Source organism: Bufo bufo, chromosome 3, assembly GCF_905171765.1.
Source record: "Bufo bufo chromosome 3, aBufBuf1.1, whole genome shotgun sequence".
Lineage (NCBI taxonomy): Eukaryota > Metazoa > Chordata > Amphibia > Anura > Bufonidae > Bufo > Bufo bufo.
This window is the reverse complement of record NC_053391.1, coordinates 395,160,818-395,176,968: the sequence shown is the minus strand read 5'-3', so window position 1 is coordinate 395,176,968 and position 16,151 is coordinate 395,160,818. Positions and strand designations below refer to the sequence as shown.

Here is a 16,151-nt window from a genome sequence, read left to right as displayed (position 1 = left end):
AAAGGATTTTGATTTGTTCTTTAGGGATGTATGTACAAATTCACTACTATTTGGTTCCTGTGAGGAAAGTGTATTTTTTAAATGGTATTTCTTTAGGCACAGTTTTCTGATATATTTTTCTATGCCTATATAAGTTGCAAATTTGTTTATATTTGTTGTAGGTGCAAAGTTGAGTCCCTTATTAAGTAAGTTTATTTGATCTAGATAGAATTCCTAGATTTATGCATTCAAGTGGAAAACAATAAACTAATATGTAGCACGTACCAAAAACCTGTAATGAAAAATAACCACATCCTTTTCTCTAGTTGCCATCTCCCACAATGGCTAACCAACATTCCAACCAATCAATTCAGAAGATTAAAAAGAAATTGTACAATCAATACCAAATTTGAAGAAGAAGCGACCCAAATGAAGGAGAAATTTGTAAGTAAAAAATACCCAGATAAACTCTTAAACAACGCACTAGACAAAGTTAAAAAAATGGACAGACAAGAATTCTTCAAAGAAAAAGAGGATACAAATAAAGAACAAAATGAGGAAGCTAGATTAATCGTCCCTTATAACGCCCAACACAAATCCATCGTCAAAATCATTAACAAACATTGGCACCACCTGCTCAGGGACAAAATTATAGGTTCATCACTCAACATCACACCACCGATAGTATACACAAAAGCCCCCAACCTAGGATTAAAAATAGCTCCCACAGTAAAACAAAAAACAACAAAAAATACACATAATAATTGGCTTTCCCTGAAGGGATTCTTCCGGTGCGGGCGATGTAATAATTGCAGACAGACCAATTTCCCCAAAAAGTCTGTTCAACACATAATTCATTCAAATTACAAATAGAAGAATGCATAACGTGTAACACAACCGATGTCATATATTTACTGGAATGCCCTTGCCACAAACAATACATTGGAAGAACAAAAAGACAATTGAAAAAAAGAATATCAGAACACATATCCAATATCAAAAAAGGATATGAACAACATACATTATCTAAACACTACAAAACCCACCACAACAGTGACCCCTCATCTTTGAAATACGTAGCTTCCAAAAAAATTAATAAATCCTGGAGAGGAGGAAATCATATAAACAACATGTCACGTAATGAATCCAAGAGAATCTACGAATTTGACACTTTAATACCCGCAGGTCTAAACGCGGAATTAGAAATATTCGGATTCCTATAAATGGGGTGGTGCCTTTCTGGGAAAGTGAAATAGAGGTCTGGCTGTCTATCAGCACCTCTATCTCCTCTCCTATTAAGGTCCCTCTCCCTCCCACACGTAACTATCAATCCCATACCACCCATCAGCAAATAAGAAAACTACAAACACAATTTGAAGTGAACACCGTTAAAATAAGAAATTTTAACTCTAAAACAATCTTGCCCTCAAAAACATTGCGAAAAAAATGCTATTAGAAAACAATCTACATTTATATATATATAAAAAATACATCAGAATTGTACTATAAAACCTATGGATCATTGAAACACTAACAAGGGAATACGTGATGTACACATACACACACATACCCGTTATATGTTAAAAAAACGCATAAAAAAAAAACGCATTAAAAAAACGCATCCAAAAAAAACGCATGAGAACCGCACAACAAATGCAAGAACTGTTAAAGTAACAACAATGGAACACATAATATATGCAGATGTTATTTATGTTCTCATGCGTTATTTTATATCTAAAATAACGCATGAGAACCTCATAACCGCATGAGAACCGCACGAACAGATTGAACACCAGCAATGGAGAGTGCAAAATATATATAGATACAAGCATACACCCAAAGAATAGGATTCACCCAATGAGCAAAAAGAAAGCACAAAAATATAAGTCACTTACCAGTAATAGATTGGTAAGAACATAAAAAAAAAAAAAAAGCATAGAAATCCTATAACAACATCTCAACTATAAAACAAACACTCCTAAATACCTATTGACAAATACCAGCAATAAAGAAGTATATCTATAACTGCAAGATAAAATAATCATCTCTAAATTAAAGGGGGAAAAAAACGCACTCTAAATTAAGGGGAAAAAAACGCATCATAACCGCACAACATACCGCAAGTATCAAACAATGCACTCAATACAATAGAAACAGCCTGTACAAACTTCATAATACAGGAACATATTTTACTTATATTTATAGCATAAAATAATTCCAAGGCATTATGTTTCCAATCACAACCCAAAATAAACAATGCTGTTGCCAAGGAAATCCAGTCCAGGATTCCGAATCAACCCAATACAACTAGGGTAACACCCCTTAAAGAAACCCGCACATAAATCCTCACTTGTTCCGGATACACCAGTAATTGACCACTGAAGAAGAGACCAGAAAGTGTCTCGAAACGCGTCTGGTCTGGGGAAACAGTGAGGACTTCAAAGGATCCGACCCTGAAAGTGAAGATTGTTGGATGAAAATATTCGCTACCGCTATAAATTTTCAAATCTTCCCACAGTCAAAGGATTGGCCAATCAACAACCAGGATCCGTGTGACACCAAGCTGCATCATCATCACGTGCACTATCACGTGCAGCATCACATGGTAAGGCAAGCGATCACGTGGGACGCCACGCAGGTCCTTGCAGAACAGAAGACACTGCAATAAACCGAAGAGGGGTAAAGTACAACGCAACCCTAATTGCTCATATGCATTTTTATGGAATGTACTTTTTATAACAATATAGGCAATATCCACTAAGATTAATTGGAAAGCCTATATGCAAATTTGAGCGAACCAGCAAATTACCAGGAGTGACGCTCTCTTTTTTAAAAGACGAGCATCCTACTATATAACCTATAAGGCTATAATAGCAGTTAACCCTAAGTGTTCCAACACATGAACACTATCTATGCGACATACATGCTATGGTTTATATTTTAATTAATTTTTTCAAAGAGCACTGATTTGCTATTTAATATTTTTGTTGTGCACAAAACATTTTTACTCAATTGAGCAGCATTTTCTCACAATTGTTTTGCACGGACATTTTTTATATATTTTTTCTTTATTGGATGTTATATGAGAAGATATCTCACACTTTTTAAAGACTACTACCACTTTATAAAATTTAATCTACGCAGCACTAAATATTTATGTGACTATATTTTCACAGACTCTAGAATATATTGAAAAAAACTTTTGGACATTGGAACATCATCCCTGCCATAAATACCCTGATCTTGTTTATTATTGCCCATTCTTTCACATAAAGCAGTTCAATCAGACCTTATCCCAAGCAACATCACGAATTATCATCTCACTTTACTATTTGCAATTTTTAGAGATTCCTACCATTATTTTCCTCTTATAATTTTATTAATAGCATTTTTATTTTAATCAAATATTTTAACCAATAATAATAAATATCTTTTAATTTAAACCAAGTGCGAGTGTGCCATTACAATTCTCTCTTTTTATTACATGGTCTGAATATACTCCATTGACTACAACCCTCTGTCCCTCAGCCACTGCCTAATCCATTCAACAATATGAGAGTCCAAGCCCAAAGACTGCAATTTATTGATAAGCCTTCTATGTGGGACAGAATAGAAAGCCTTACTAAAGACTAGATAAGAGATGTCTACTGCACCTCCGCCATCTATTATTTTAGTCACCCAATCAAAAAAATCAATAAGATTAGTTTATCATGATCTCCCTGAAGTAAACCCATGTTGTTTTTCATCTTTAATCCATGGGATTTAAGATGTTCCACAATCCTCTCCTTAAGTATGGTTTCCATTAATTTCCCCACTATTTAAGTCAGGCTTACTGGCCTATAGTTGCCCGATTTCTCCCTACTACTTTTCTTGTGAATGGGCACAACATTTTCTAATTTCCAATCTTTTGGGACAACTCCTGTTACCAGTGATTGGTTAAATAAATCTGTTAATGGTTTTGCTAGTTCACCGCTAAGCTATCTTAATAGCTTTGGGTGTATCCCATCAGCCTCCTGTGACTTATTTGTATTAATTTTAGACACCTGACTTAGAACCTCTTCCTCTGTAAAGACACATGCATCAAAAGATTCATTAGTCTTCCTTCCTAACTGAGGTCCTTTTCCTTCATTTTCCTTTGTAAAAAGTATTCATTGAGGCAGTCAGCTAGTTCTTTATCTTCTTCCATATACCTTCCTTCTTTTGTTTTTAATTTGGTAATTCCTTGTTTTAGTTTCCTTTTTTCATTTATGTATCTGAAGAATGTTTTATCGCCTTTTTTCACTGACTGAGCTAATTTCTCTTCTGCCTGTGCTTTAGAAGCTTTTATAACTTGCTTGGCATCTCTCTGCCTAATCTTATAAATTTGCCTGTCATCCTCGTTTTTTTTTTATTTATTATTACTAAAAGCTATATTTTTGCTTTTAATGATTTTGGCCACTTGTGCTGAGTACCACAGTGGTCTCTTCCTTTTTTTGCTTTTACTGACAAGCCTAATCCAATTATCTGTTGCCTTCAATAGTGCCACTTTTCAGTAGTCCCATTTCTCCTGGACTCCATTGAAACTGTTCCAATCTGATAGGGACTCGTATACCACTAATCTAATTTTAGAAAAGTCAGTTTTTCTAAGATCTAAAACTTTTGTTTTTGTGTGGTGTGACTCAGTCACTGTACTTATAGTAAACAACACTGACTGGTAATCACTAGATCCCAAGCTTTCACCTACAGTAATATCAGATACCAAATTCCCATTTGTGAATACTAAATCTAAAATGGCCTCCTTCAGGGTTGGCTCCTCCACTACTTGCTGTAGAGATCATCCCAGTAGGGAATTTAGAATATCTGTACTCCTGGCAGAACTAGCTATTTTGGTTTTCCAGTTTACATCAGGAAGATTAAAGTCTCCATAATGATAACTTCCCCTTTCAATGTCATTTTAGCTATTTCCTCAACTAGTATATCATCAAATTTTTGGACTTGGCTAGGTGGTCTATATATCACACCTACACGATTTACCTTATGATTATCAAGCTGCAACGTAACCCAAACTGACTCTAAATTGGTCTCGCTAACTTGTATTAAATTCGATTTTATGCTATCTTTCACATACAGGGCCACCCCTCCCCCTTTCTTGCCTTCTCTGTCTTTCCTATATAGAGAGAACCCTGGTATTGTTATATGCCAGTCATTACTCCCATTGAACCATGTCTCAGTAACAGCCAATAAATCTATATTCTCAGATGCCATTATAGACTCAAGTTCATTGATCTTATTCCCTAAACGGAGAGCATTTGTAAACAAGACTCTGAGCTTGTCACTTCTTTTTTTCTTTTTTTTCTTTTTTATTCTTTATTTATGTTTTTTCAGAAATATGATTAAGGTTACATTATGTTAATCCACATATAACAGGATGGATATCTTGGCACCTGGCCGATAAAAAATCATAAGTAACACATTTACATCCTGTCATCAAGGTCCAAATGTATACAAGGTAAAACAGCAGTCATATTAAAGGACTAGCATGAGAAAGAAATACAACCACTCTATGAGCGGTACAAAACATTAGAACTTGATCCAACAAAAAAGGGAGTGAAACATAATAATGACTGAACAGATAGAGGGGGATAACAAGACTAACACACATGAGGAAAGGTAGAGCACATAAAGGTAAAAGAGAACAATAATAGGACGAAGCAGGTAACAGTGGTAAAGCCAGTAAGGATTGGTATTCCAAGGAGTCTTGGAAAACAAACCAAGGAGTCCAAGTAGTAACAAAGGCTTTATGATTGTTCTTTAATAACGCCGTTAGTTCCTCCATTCTCCGGATCTCTTCCACTTTCTGTACCCAAAGCTCAGTGGATGGTGGAACAGGAGATTTCCATTTCACTGGGATTCAGGACCTAGCCACAATGACCAAATGATGCAAGCAGGACCGACGGAGTAAGCTCAGGGGTAAGTTTTAAAGAAATAATAAGAAAAAAACTGGCGGGTTTGGTACGGAAAAAGAAAAAATAGTTGCCAAGATCTTAATGCGACGTATATAGGAGTAGGCTAGATAAGAAGTTCCCTTGGAAACATCTACAAGTGGGTCCAAAGCGACATTTAGATCTCCTCCGACCAAAAGTGTGCCCTCTGCAAAACTATCCAGTTTAGATAGGATTCCAGTTAAGGCCCTTAGTTGTTTAGTATTGGACAAGTATATATTAGCCAAGGTATACACCTGACTCCCTATACGACCTTTGACAAACAGAAACCTGCCAGTGTCATCTGAGCTAGTGTCCAGCAATTCCTAGGGGGTGGATCTAGCAATGAGGATACTCACACCTCTTGACTTTGATACGTTGTAACAGCTATGATAAGCATTTGGGTATCTGGGGGATCTAAACTTCGGTATCACATCCCTGCGAAAATGAGTCTCTTGAATGAAGGCAATTTGTACCTTTTTACACCACAGGAGCCAGAGAATGGAGGAGCGTTTCTCAGGTGTATTCAGCCCGTTGGCGTTGATTGATGCAAAGGTAATATCTAGAGAAACAAGAGGTAAGGTGGACAGTGCACAAAATTTAAATCAAAAGAAGACAAATATGCCTATAAGGTCAAATACCCAAACCGCTTAATCCGGATCAGATAAAACAAAACTGTGGAAGATGGTATCCACTATGCGACTCTTGGTAAGCCCAATTTGAACGAACCAAGACTCATGGTACTACTGTAGTAGGGGTGAAGGCGAGCTATCTTAGAAGCGTCCCTTTCCCTTGACCGGACATATTCAGACAACGAAAGGAGATTTAAAGGGAATCTGTAACCTAATCTAAGCCTTTTAGACCGCTTAGATTAGGTTATAGACTCCTTTGCCCACATTACAATGGTACCTTAATTTGTGCTGTCCCTCGCCGAAATTGTCCAAAAAAGACTTTTAAAACTTATGCTAAGGAGGTTCGGCAAGTGCCATGGGGCGGCATTACTGCAGCAAGTGCCCAGGCCCCTCGGCGATGTGCCCAGAAAACCACACCTATTTCACCCCTCTGGCCCGCCCTCCTTTCCTATTATTACCTCCTTCTCTCCCTCACAAATCTTGCTCCTGCGCCACTCCACACTTGTCTTGCACCTGCGCACTGCTGTGCCCATTATGGGCAGAGGAACAGGGAGTTGGACTGCGCATGCACCGGTCCGTAGCTCGAAATCCAGTGGGTGGAAGTAACCAGCCACTGCAGAGGACTGCAGTGAAGCCAAAGAAGGGGCGGGTCGGCGCAGCAGCATCTTTCCTCTAGCAGGCGCGAGATTTGTGAGGGAGAGGAGGAGGTAATAATAGGAAAAGAGGGCGGGCCAGAGGGGTGAAATAGGTGTGGTTTTTTTGGGCACATTTTGCTGCAGTAACGCCGCCCCTGGGCACTTGCCGAATCTCATTAACATATGTTTTAAAAGTCTTTTTTGGAAGATCTCGGCGAGGGACAGCACAAATAAAGGTACCATTGTAATGAGGGCACAGGAGTCTATAACCTGATCTGAGCGGTCTAAAAGGCTCAGATTAGGTGACAGACTACCTTTAAGATAGTAGATATAGAGAGCAGCAGGAAACTAAGATTTAACAGCCATCAACGGGAAAAAAAACTGTCGAGCGTGTCGGTACCACATACTGGACTCTGCATCTACATTCCCTCTAGCTCTATACTAGGCATTGTAGGTCAAATAGCAGGGGTCCTTCTCAACCCAAAGGACCTGGAACTATTTTGAGAGAGTCCCCTGTCCTGGAGGTTGAGGGTCTTGGGAGTGGTCTCGTTGAGGTCCACCTCTCAGCTGTGGTGGGTGCCCAGATGCTGGAGTTGAGAAGACTGGAACGTCAAGTCAGTCCGGCAGTGAGAAGGGTGGGATGTCCAGAAATTGACCAAGCTCTCCTGTCTGGTCCGGGGAGTGTAGGCCAAATGTAGTTCCATTCTTACGGATGATCAGGTGGAACAGGTGGCCCCAACGATAAGTGGCTCCAGCATTGGTAATAACTTGCAGGAGAGGTTTGAGAGAGTGGCTCCTAAGCAAGGTTCTCCTAGACACATTAGGTATGATTTGAATCTGTGATCCAGCGAATAATGTTGGGCCCTGCCTCCAGGCTCTTTGTAAAAGTTCCTCTTTTTCTCTGAAGAAGTGAACTCTGCATAGAACGTCGCGTGGAGCTGAGTTCTCTGGGCGTAAATCTGTGGCGGAGTCCTCTTCAGGGATCCCACGTAGCTTGATATTATTTCATCGGCCCCTGTTTTCTTGGTTGTCTAGCTGTAAAAGTAGATGTCTGTTTAAGGCCTGTTGCGAGGCAATGATTGTTTCCACATTGGTGAGTCGGACATCCAACTCAGTTGAAACTTGAGTTTGTGAAGTCAGTTTAGTAGAAATATCTGTTAGTTCTGCCTTGACTACTGCAATAGCCTGATCATGCTTAGCTTCAACCCTTTGTATGATCGCCTCCAGATTCATTTTAGTAGGAAGCGTACCGAGGAGTGACCATATATCTCTTAATTTCGGACGCTTGGAATGTCTACCCTGAGAAGAGGAGGCAGAGGATGGAGTCTCTGAGGAATCAGAAACGGCTGAAGAATCAAAAAAAGCCGGGGTAGAGGGGAGATCTACTTGCAGATTTTGGGAGGGCCGATCATCCCTGTTTGCGGCGGGTAAGTAGCTTTGGGTCCACATACATAGCTGAGCCACTAGCGGATGCTGGATACCGCCAGACTGTGGGGCCAGCGTATCAGGCCAGCAGAAGAGATGTGGCAAGGCCGGCAAGATGCCGGTATGAGGCCCAGATGCGGTGCCATAGGGTATTTAACCCAACGGGGTAAGTGTGGGAGTCCCATCTGTACCCATGAACTCAGGCGTGGTCTCAGAGAGCTGCGAGTGTGGGTCTCCGGAGGCTGATGCGAGAGGCAAATGGGCCTTATGCAGAGACGTCGGCCTGGCAAGGCCCTGAACATAGTCCTGGGAGGCGGGAGCAGTCGTCTCTTGCGCTCCCTCGGGCGCCATCTTGGATCGGAGGGCCGACTGAACTTGCGCCTTCTTGCCTGGGAGGTGAGTGTGACCTATGGTTGTGGAGGCCACTGCAGCAAGATCAGCTGCTGGAGTCAGCTGCGATGGGGAGACCGACTGTGTAAGAGCCGGTAAGTTGTCAGCCTGATTGGGACTTAAGGGAGTGGGTGGCTCTGCTGTTTCTTCATCCATCTGCGCCATTTTGGAGGGTTCTGGCATGGGAGCCAGCGTGTAGGAAAAGTACCTCATAATGTGAGGTTCCGAGGCCATGTATGTGGACCCTCAGGGACCCGAACGTCTGACCATTCTCTTCGGAACAGTTGGATTTGAATCAATGCTTTTAAAAGCAGATGAAAGGGCCCAGGGTCCGGGAGCTCTGAGAAATGCGTGTTCACGGCTCCATGCTCAGGCCACGCTTCCCTTCTGAGCTTGTCATTTCTTAACCTATGTGCTACTGGCATCTTCTGGCATTGTTCCAGGGGTCAGTCGGACTGCTGGATTATCACTCTTTTGCCCCCCTTTCCTAGTTTAAATGCTCCTTTGCAAATACTTTGAACTGTTCACTAAGGACATTCGTTCCCTTGAGAGAAAGATGCAAACCATCTTTCTTGTACAGTTCTTTTCCATTCCAACAAGAGCTAACATGAGACACAAAGCCAAACCCTTGGTTCAGACACGATTCACCAAGCCATACATTGAATTCCTTAATGCGCATCTTCCTGTCATGCTGAAGGTTATGCACAGGCAAAACTGCAGAGAATGAAACAGTCGATGCAACCTCCCGTATATCAATACCAAGTGTCTGAAAAGCTTCCTTCACCTTTGAAACCTTATTGCAAGCCAGATAATTTGTTCCAAGATGGACAATAACATCCACCTCCCTTTCCTGCTTTGCTTGCCTAACAATATTAAGGATACGTCGTCTGTCCCTGCTAGCGGTAGCACCAGGGAGACATCTCACAAAACCATTTTCTTCAAACTTCACACCTCTTATGATAGAATCGCCCACCAACAGCTGCTTACTATCAGTAAGACGGCTAGGGCAGCGCTAAAGCCTGCCCATCAGAGACGGTAAAGTCACCGAACACACTGCTGGGCGGAAGTTTCCGCCCGGCAGTGTGTTACTGAAAACAAAATAGCTCGTGCCCTGCGCGCATGAGATGCTCCGATGCTAGGCTCAGGGGGGCTGCCTGGGTGAAAATAAGGGTAACATAGTACATAAGTAACATAGTACATAGGGCCGAAAAAAGACATTTGTCCGTCTAGTTCGGCCTGTCATCCTGCAAGTTGATCCAGAGGAAGGCAAAAAAAAAAACTGTGAGGTAGAAGCCAATTTTCCCCACTTTAGGGGAATAAAAAATTCCTTACCGACTCCAATCAGGCAATCAGACTAACTCCCTGGATCAACGACCCCTCTCTAGTAGCTATAGCCTGTAATATTATTACACTCCAGAAATACATCCAGGCACCTCTTGAATTCCTTTATTGTACTCACCATCACCACCTCCTCAGGAAGAGAGTTCCATAGTCTCACTGCTCTTACCATAAAGAATCCTTTTCTATGTTTGTGTAAAAACCTTCTTTCCTCCAGACGCAGAACTCTGAACCCGGACAACCCCTTTAAGGACCAGCGACGTACATGTACAGCAGGCTGATCGGGCGGGTGAAGGAGCTGCTCCCACCCTATCAGCGGTACAGACCCGGCAGCCACTGACAGCTGGGTCCCTGCTGCATGAGACCCTATATAATGCAGTCGCCCAAAAAATAAAAATAAACTATGGCTTTCAGAATATGGAGACAGTAAAAACTATTTTTTTTAAATGCTTTATTATGTAAAATTGAAAAAAACAAATAAAAAAAAAAGTCATATTTGGTATTGTCACGCCCGTAACAACCTGCTCTATAAAATTAGCACACGATCTCTTACCTCACAAAAAGTGTAATATAGAGCAACCAAAAATCATATGTACCCTAAAATAGTACCAATAAAACTGCCTCCTTATCCTGTAGTTTCCAAAATGGGGTTACTTGTTTGGAGTTTCTACTCTAGGGGTGATGTACCCCTAGAGTAGAAACTCCAAAAAAGTGACCTCATTTTGGAAACTACGGGATAAGGAGGCAGTTTTGTTGGCACTATTTTAGGGTACATATGATTTATGGTTGCTCTATATGTAGATGCGGAGAGTCCACAAATGTGACATGGCAACTTAAAATTATCCCAGTTAAATCTGCCCTCCAAAAACCATATGGCATTCCTTTCCTTCTGCGCCCTGCCATGTGCCCGTACAGCAGTTTACGACCACATATGGGGTGTTTCTGTAAACTACAGAATCAGTGTAAGAAATATTGAGTTTTGTTTGGCTGTTAACCCTTGCTTTGTTACTTGAAAAATGGATTAAAATGGAAAATCTGCCCAAAAAATTTGAAATTCTGAAATTTCATCTCCATTTTCCTTTAATTCTTGTGGAACACCTAAAGGGTTAACAAAGTGATGGGTGTAGTTTCTAAAATGGGGCCATTAATGGGTTGTTTCTATTATGTAAGCTTCATAAAGTGACTTCAAACTTGAACTGGTTCTTAAAAAGTGGGTTTTGGAAATTTTCTGAAAAATGTCAAGATTTGCATCTAAACTTCTAAGCCTTCCAACGTCCCCAAAAAAAGAAAATGTAATTTACAAAATGATCCAAACATGAAGTAGACATGTGGGAAATGTAAAGTAATACATATTTTAGGAGGTATCACTATCTGTTTCAAAAGCAGAAAAATTGAAATCTTTAAAATTGCTAATTTTTCCAAATTTTTGGTAAATTTGGTATTTTTTTATAAATAAAAATTAAATATTTTGAATCAAATTTACCACTGTCATGAAGTACAATATGTGATCAGAATGGCTTGGATAAGTAAAAGCTTCTTAAAGTTATTATTACATAAAGTGACACATGTCAGATATGCAAAAAATGGCCTGATCCTTAATGGCAGGGTCCTGAAGGCGTTAATATGTCCCTATGGTCAAATTATATTCAATCTTTTCTAGGGTTACCATAATTTTTGTTCAGGGCATTTTCGTTAGTTTTTTTATTATTATTCTGTTGCACCACAATTCAAAAGCAATGTCTGATTGTCATTTGTTGATTTTCAGTAAAATTTTATTTATAATAATTATTATTTTATTTTGTTAGCGGCACATTGTTTGTTATGATATAAAGCTTACAGAAGTCAATATGATTTTAGTGGGATACTCTGCTTCTGCCTCATCTTTCGGTCCTGAACTGTTGCTCCTGGTTACGACTCGGCCTGCTGACTACGTCTGTACCTCTGGTACCTCCTGGTACTGCCTCGTGTGCCAATCCTTCTCAAGAGGTAGCGACCTGGTGTTCCCATCAGGGGGACTGTGAAGAACGATGGGTTCACTTAAGCAATGCCCTGAGAGGAGGTAGGATGCATGGCACAGTGGGTTCAGACCCGCTGGTTTGTGACAAGTTATAACGTAATATAATGGAATTTTAGGATGGAATGAAAAAAGAAACCCTTTAAGAGGCATTCCGTTTTGCTCTGCCCTAATACATCTCTATGGGTACAATAGCAGCGACCAACTGACTTCCTCGGCTGTCTCTTTAGTAGTTGAGTTTATCATCCGTCTCAGCAGGTGTAAAAAAAAATTTACCACTGTCATGAAGTACAATATGTGATCAGAATGGCTTGGATAAGTAAAAGCTTCTTAAAGTTATTATTACATAAAGTGACACATGTCAGATATGCAAAAAATGGCCTGATCCTTAATGGCAGGGTCCTGAAGGCGTTAATATGTCCCTATGGTCAAATTATATTCAATCTTTTCTAGGGTTACCATAATTTTTGTTCAGGGCATTTTCGTTAGTTTTTTTATTATTATTCTGTTGCACCACAATTCAAAAGCAATGTCTGATTGTCATTTGTTGATTTTCAGTAAAATTTTATTTATAATAATTATTATTTTATTTTGTTAGCGGCACATTGTTTGTTATGATATAAAGCTTACAGAAGTCAATATGATTTTAGTGGGATACTCTGCTTCTGCCTCATCTTTCGGTCCTGAACTGTTGCTCCTGGTTACGACTCGGCCTGCTGACTACGTCTGTACCTCTGGTACCTCCTGGTACTGCCTCGTGTGCCAATCCTTCTCAGGAGGTAGCGACCTGGTGTTCCCATCAGGGGGACTGTGAAGAACGATGGGTTCACTTAAGCAATGCCCTGAGAGGAGGTAGGATGCATGGCACAGTGGGTTCAGACCCGCTGGTTTGTGACAAGTTATAACGTAATATAATAGAATTTTAGGATGGAATGAAAAAAGAAACCCTTTAAGAGGCATTCCGTTTTGCTCTGCCCTAATACATCTCTATGGGTACAATAGCAGCGACCAACTGACTTCCTCGGCTGTCTCTTTAGTAGTTGAGTTTATCATCCGTCTCAGCAGGTGTAAAAAAAAAGTCCCCATTATGGCCCGGTAGCAAGGGTCTAACATTGTGGAGAGCCAGTAGTCATCCCTCTGCCGATTGGTGGTAATGCGGCTATCACTATGCAAGAAATTCAGCATACATCTTCCCATTTGTGCAAGGGATTCGCAGGGACTTCTTGCCTCCATCTCCACTGCATACTGCCATGGTCTGTCAGGGTCATCTGCCTGGTTTTCCTCAATGACCTCTAGCTCCTCCTACTCCCCTGCTCCTATTCTGTCACTTGTGCAGATAAACCACATATTTCTGTATACATTTCCTGGGCATTAATGTCCTCCTCATCCTCCTCCTCCACCAGTGCAGCCCCCACTGGACTCAGGTGGCGATTAGATGTAGGCAGCATGTCTCCTGGCCAGCCAGATTTATCAGCATCTCCTCCAGGACGTGAAAGGAGTGGAACCATGGTACCGATATTCATTTGGTGTGGAGGCAGCCAGCATTCTATTTCTTGGTTGATGACGCGGAGCAGTTCCTCCCCAGTGAGTACATTCGCCCAAGCAGGCTAGGTACAGAAGAGGGTGACACCGCCATGCTCTACATAGGTAGTATGCTCGAGGACCACTCCAAACTGTGTCTATAGTGGAGGTTGAGAACAAGGTGGAGGACGAGAAGGTAGAGGAGGACATTGGCGCCACAATCACACAGAATAAGGGAGGTGGCATTGCCATCACCTCGCCAAGTTGCTGGTTTGCCTTGGCAGGAACCACGTTTACCCAGTGGACCTTAAAGGACATTTATTGTCCTTGACCTTAGTTATAGCTCCACATGTTGGTGCTGTCTTGAACTGTACCAGACATTGACAGGGTCAAGGACTGGCCCACCTTCTGCTCAACATATGTGTGTAGAGCTCATACAGCTTTTTTAGAGAAGTAATGATGGCTTGGGACTTTCCACCTTGCCTTGTCACAAGCCATCAGTTCTCTGAAATGGGCAGAGTCAACCACATGGAAAGGGAGGGACTGTAGTACCATCAATTTGGCCAAGAACTTCTGCAGTGTTGGTTGAGTGCACACATACAATTTTGCAATCTTTTTGCAATCGCCTTGGTGATCGATTTCTGTCAAAATGTGTGACAAAGAGGAGGAGGAGGAGGAGCATTAGGACCTGTAAACAATGGGAAGAAAACAAACTCCCTTCTGCTGAGGTGGTGGAGCCTTGACTGCTGGAGAAGGGGTGCAGGCAACTGGGAGATTCAGCAGTTGCTACGTCAGACTATATCCCTACATTGGTATCACGGTTTTCCCAAGCCACTTTATGACATTCCATGTGTTGACGCAGGGCCATGGTGCCAACATTAGCAACCTGTCTGCTCTTCACTCTGCCCAGACATCCTACAGACAGTGACGTTGACGTCCTCCTCTGACTTGATAAAAAAATTACCACACCGGCAAGTATGGCATTTTTCCCCCACCACTGCATGCTGACTGCCTGCCGCTGTATCTATGAACCCATGCATCACTAGTTGTTTCTGGATAGGTAGGCTCCTGAGTAGCAGACGGTCTACCACAGGCATGTTTAACTCCAGATCTTAGACTGCTGCCACCCTGCTGACTCACGGCCATGCTTGCACAATGTGGGCTCAGCCACACGCCGCTGCCACCCTGCTGCTGTCTCACGGGCAAGATGACACCCTTACCCACTGATGATGAGGGTGATGAAGCCCCCTCTTCACCTGGCTCCTGCATGCGATTGGTTATCCACTACTGTCTGCTCCTCACTTATGTCACACTCATTAGTCTCCTGGCCGCGTCCCTGATCCCCCGCAACACTTGCAGCAGACCTCTCCTCCAAATCTGGGCTGGGCAGTAGCTGTCCTCAATAAGCTTGTCCTCGCTGAAAAGCAGAGCAGAGCCGGTAGCATACAATACTTCCTGATCAGAAGGAGTGTAAAAAGGAAGAGGCAGGTTCAGGTCAGGTGAGGGCACAGAGCTTGTTCCTGGGCCATGCCAAGTAAGTGTGATGTCAGAGGAACCCACCTATTTCTGACAGTGAGTTTCTGATGTCACGTGAGATGATGTTGAAGACTCAGTCAACCATTCAAGGACAGCTGGGTTGCTGGTCAAAACACGACCACTGGATGACACTGGCATCTCTGGCCTGTCACTGCGACTGCTGCTACCACCCACCTCCTCTTCTTCTGTTGCTACTCCTGCTGGCTCCAGCAACATTTTTGCCACTGCCAGTTCCCTCAGAGGGCCCTGGCACCTGTCTGTTTGACATACTGTACAGTAACAGTAAATATATATGTAAAATAAGCTATTCAATGTCTATGTGGACACCCCAATAACAGTAATATTAGACAGCTTATTAACCCCAATTTGAGAATCCAGGCCTAATGGGATTGCTTATCTATGAAACAAGGTGGGCACCCCAATAACTGTAAAAATAGACACCTCATTAACCACAATTTGAGAATCAAGGCCTCATGGGATTGCTTATCTAAGAAACAAGGTGGACACCCCAATAACAGAACCAATAGACAGCTTTTTCACCCCAATTTGAGAATTAAGGCGTAATGGAATTACTCATCTATTAAATAGGAGATACACCCCAATAACAGTTAAATTACACTACTGCTTCATCCCAATTTGAGAATCAAGGTGTAATAGAATTCTGTTTCTATTAAACAAGGGGGACACCACAATAACTGTTAAATTACACAGTTTATTCACC

At 41.6% G+C, this 16,151-nt stretch overlaps 1 long non-coding RNA gene across 1 annotated transcript in view; it reads left to right on the top strand.

Moving 5' to 3' along the window:
• The window catches only part of LOC120993439, a 29,043-nt gene extending 13,289 nt beyond the window's left edge, over positions 1 to 15,754 (top strand). The window contains exons 2-3 of the long non-coding RNA XR_005777261.1: positions 1,476 to 1,479; positions 15,490 to 15,754. This is a non-coding gene — a long non-coding RNA (uncharacterized LOC120993439). The remainder of the gene's footprint in view (positions 1 to 1,475; positions 1,480 to 15,489) is intronic.
• Positions 15,755 to 16,151: the final 397 nt, after the last annotated feature.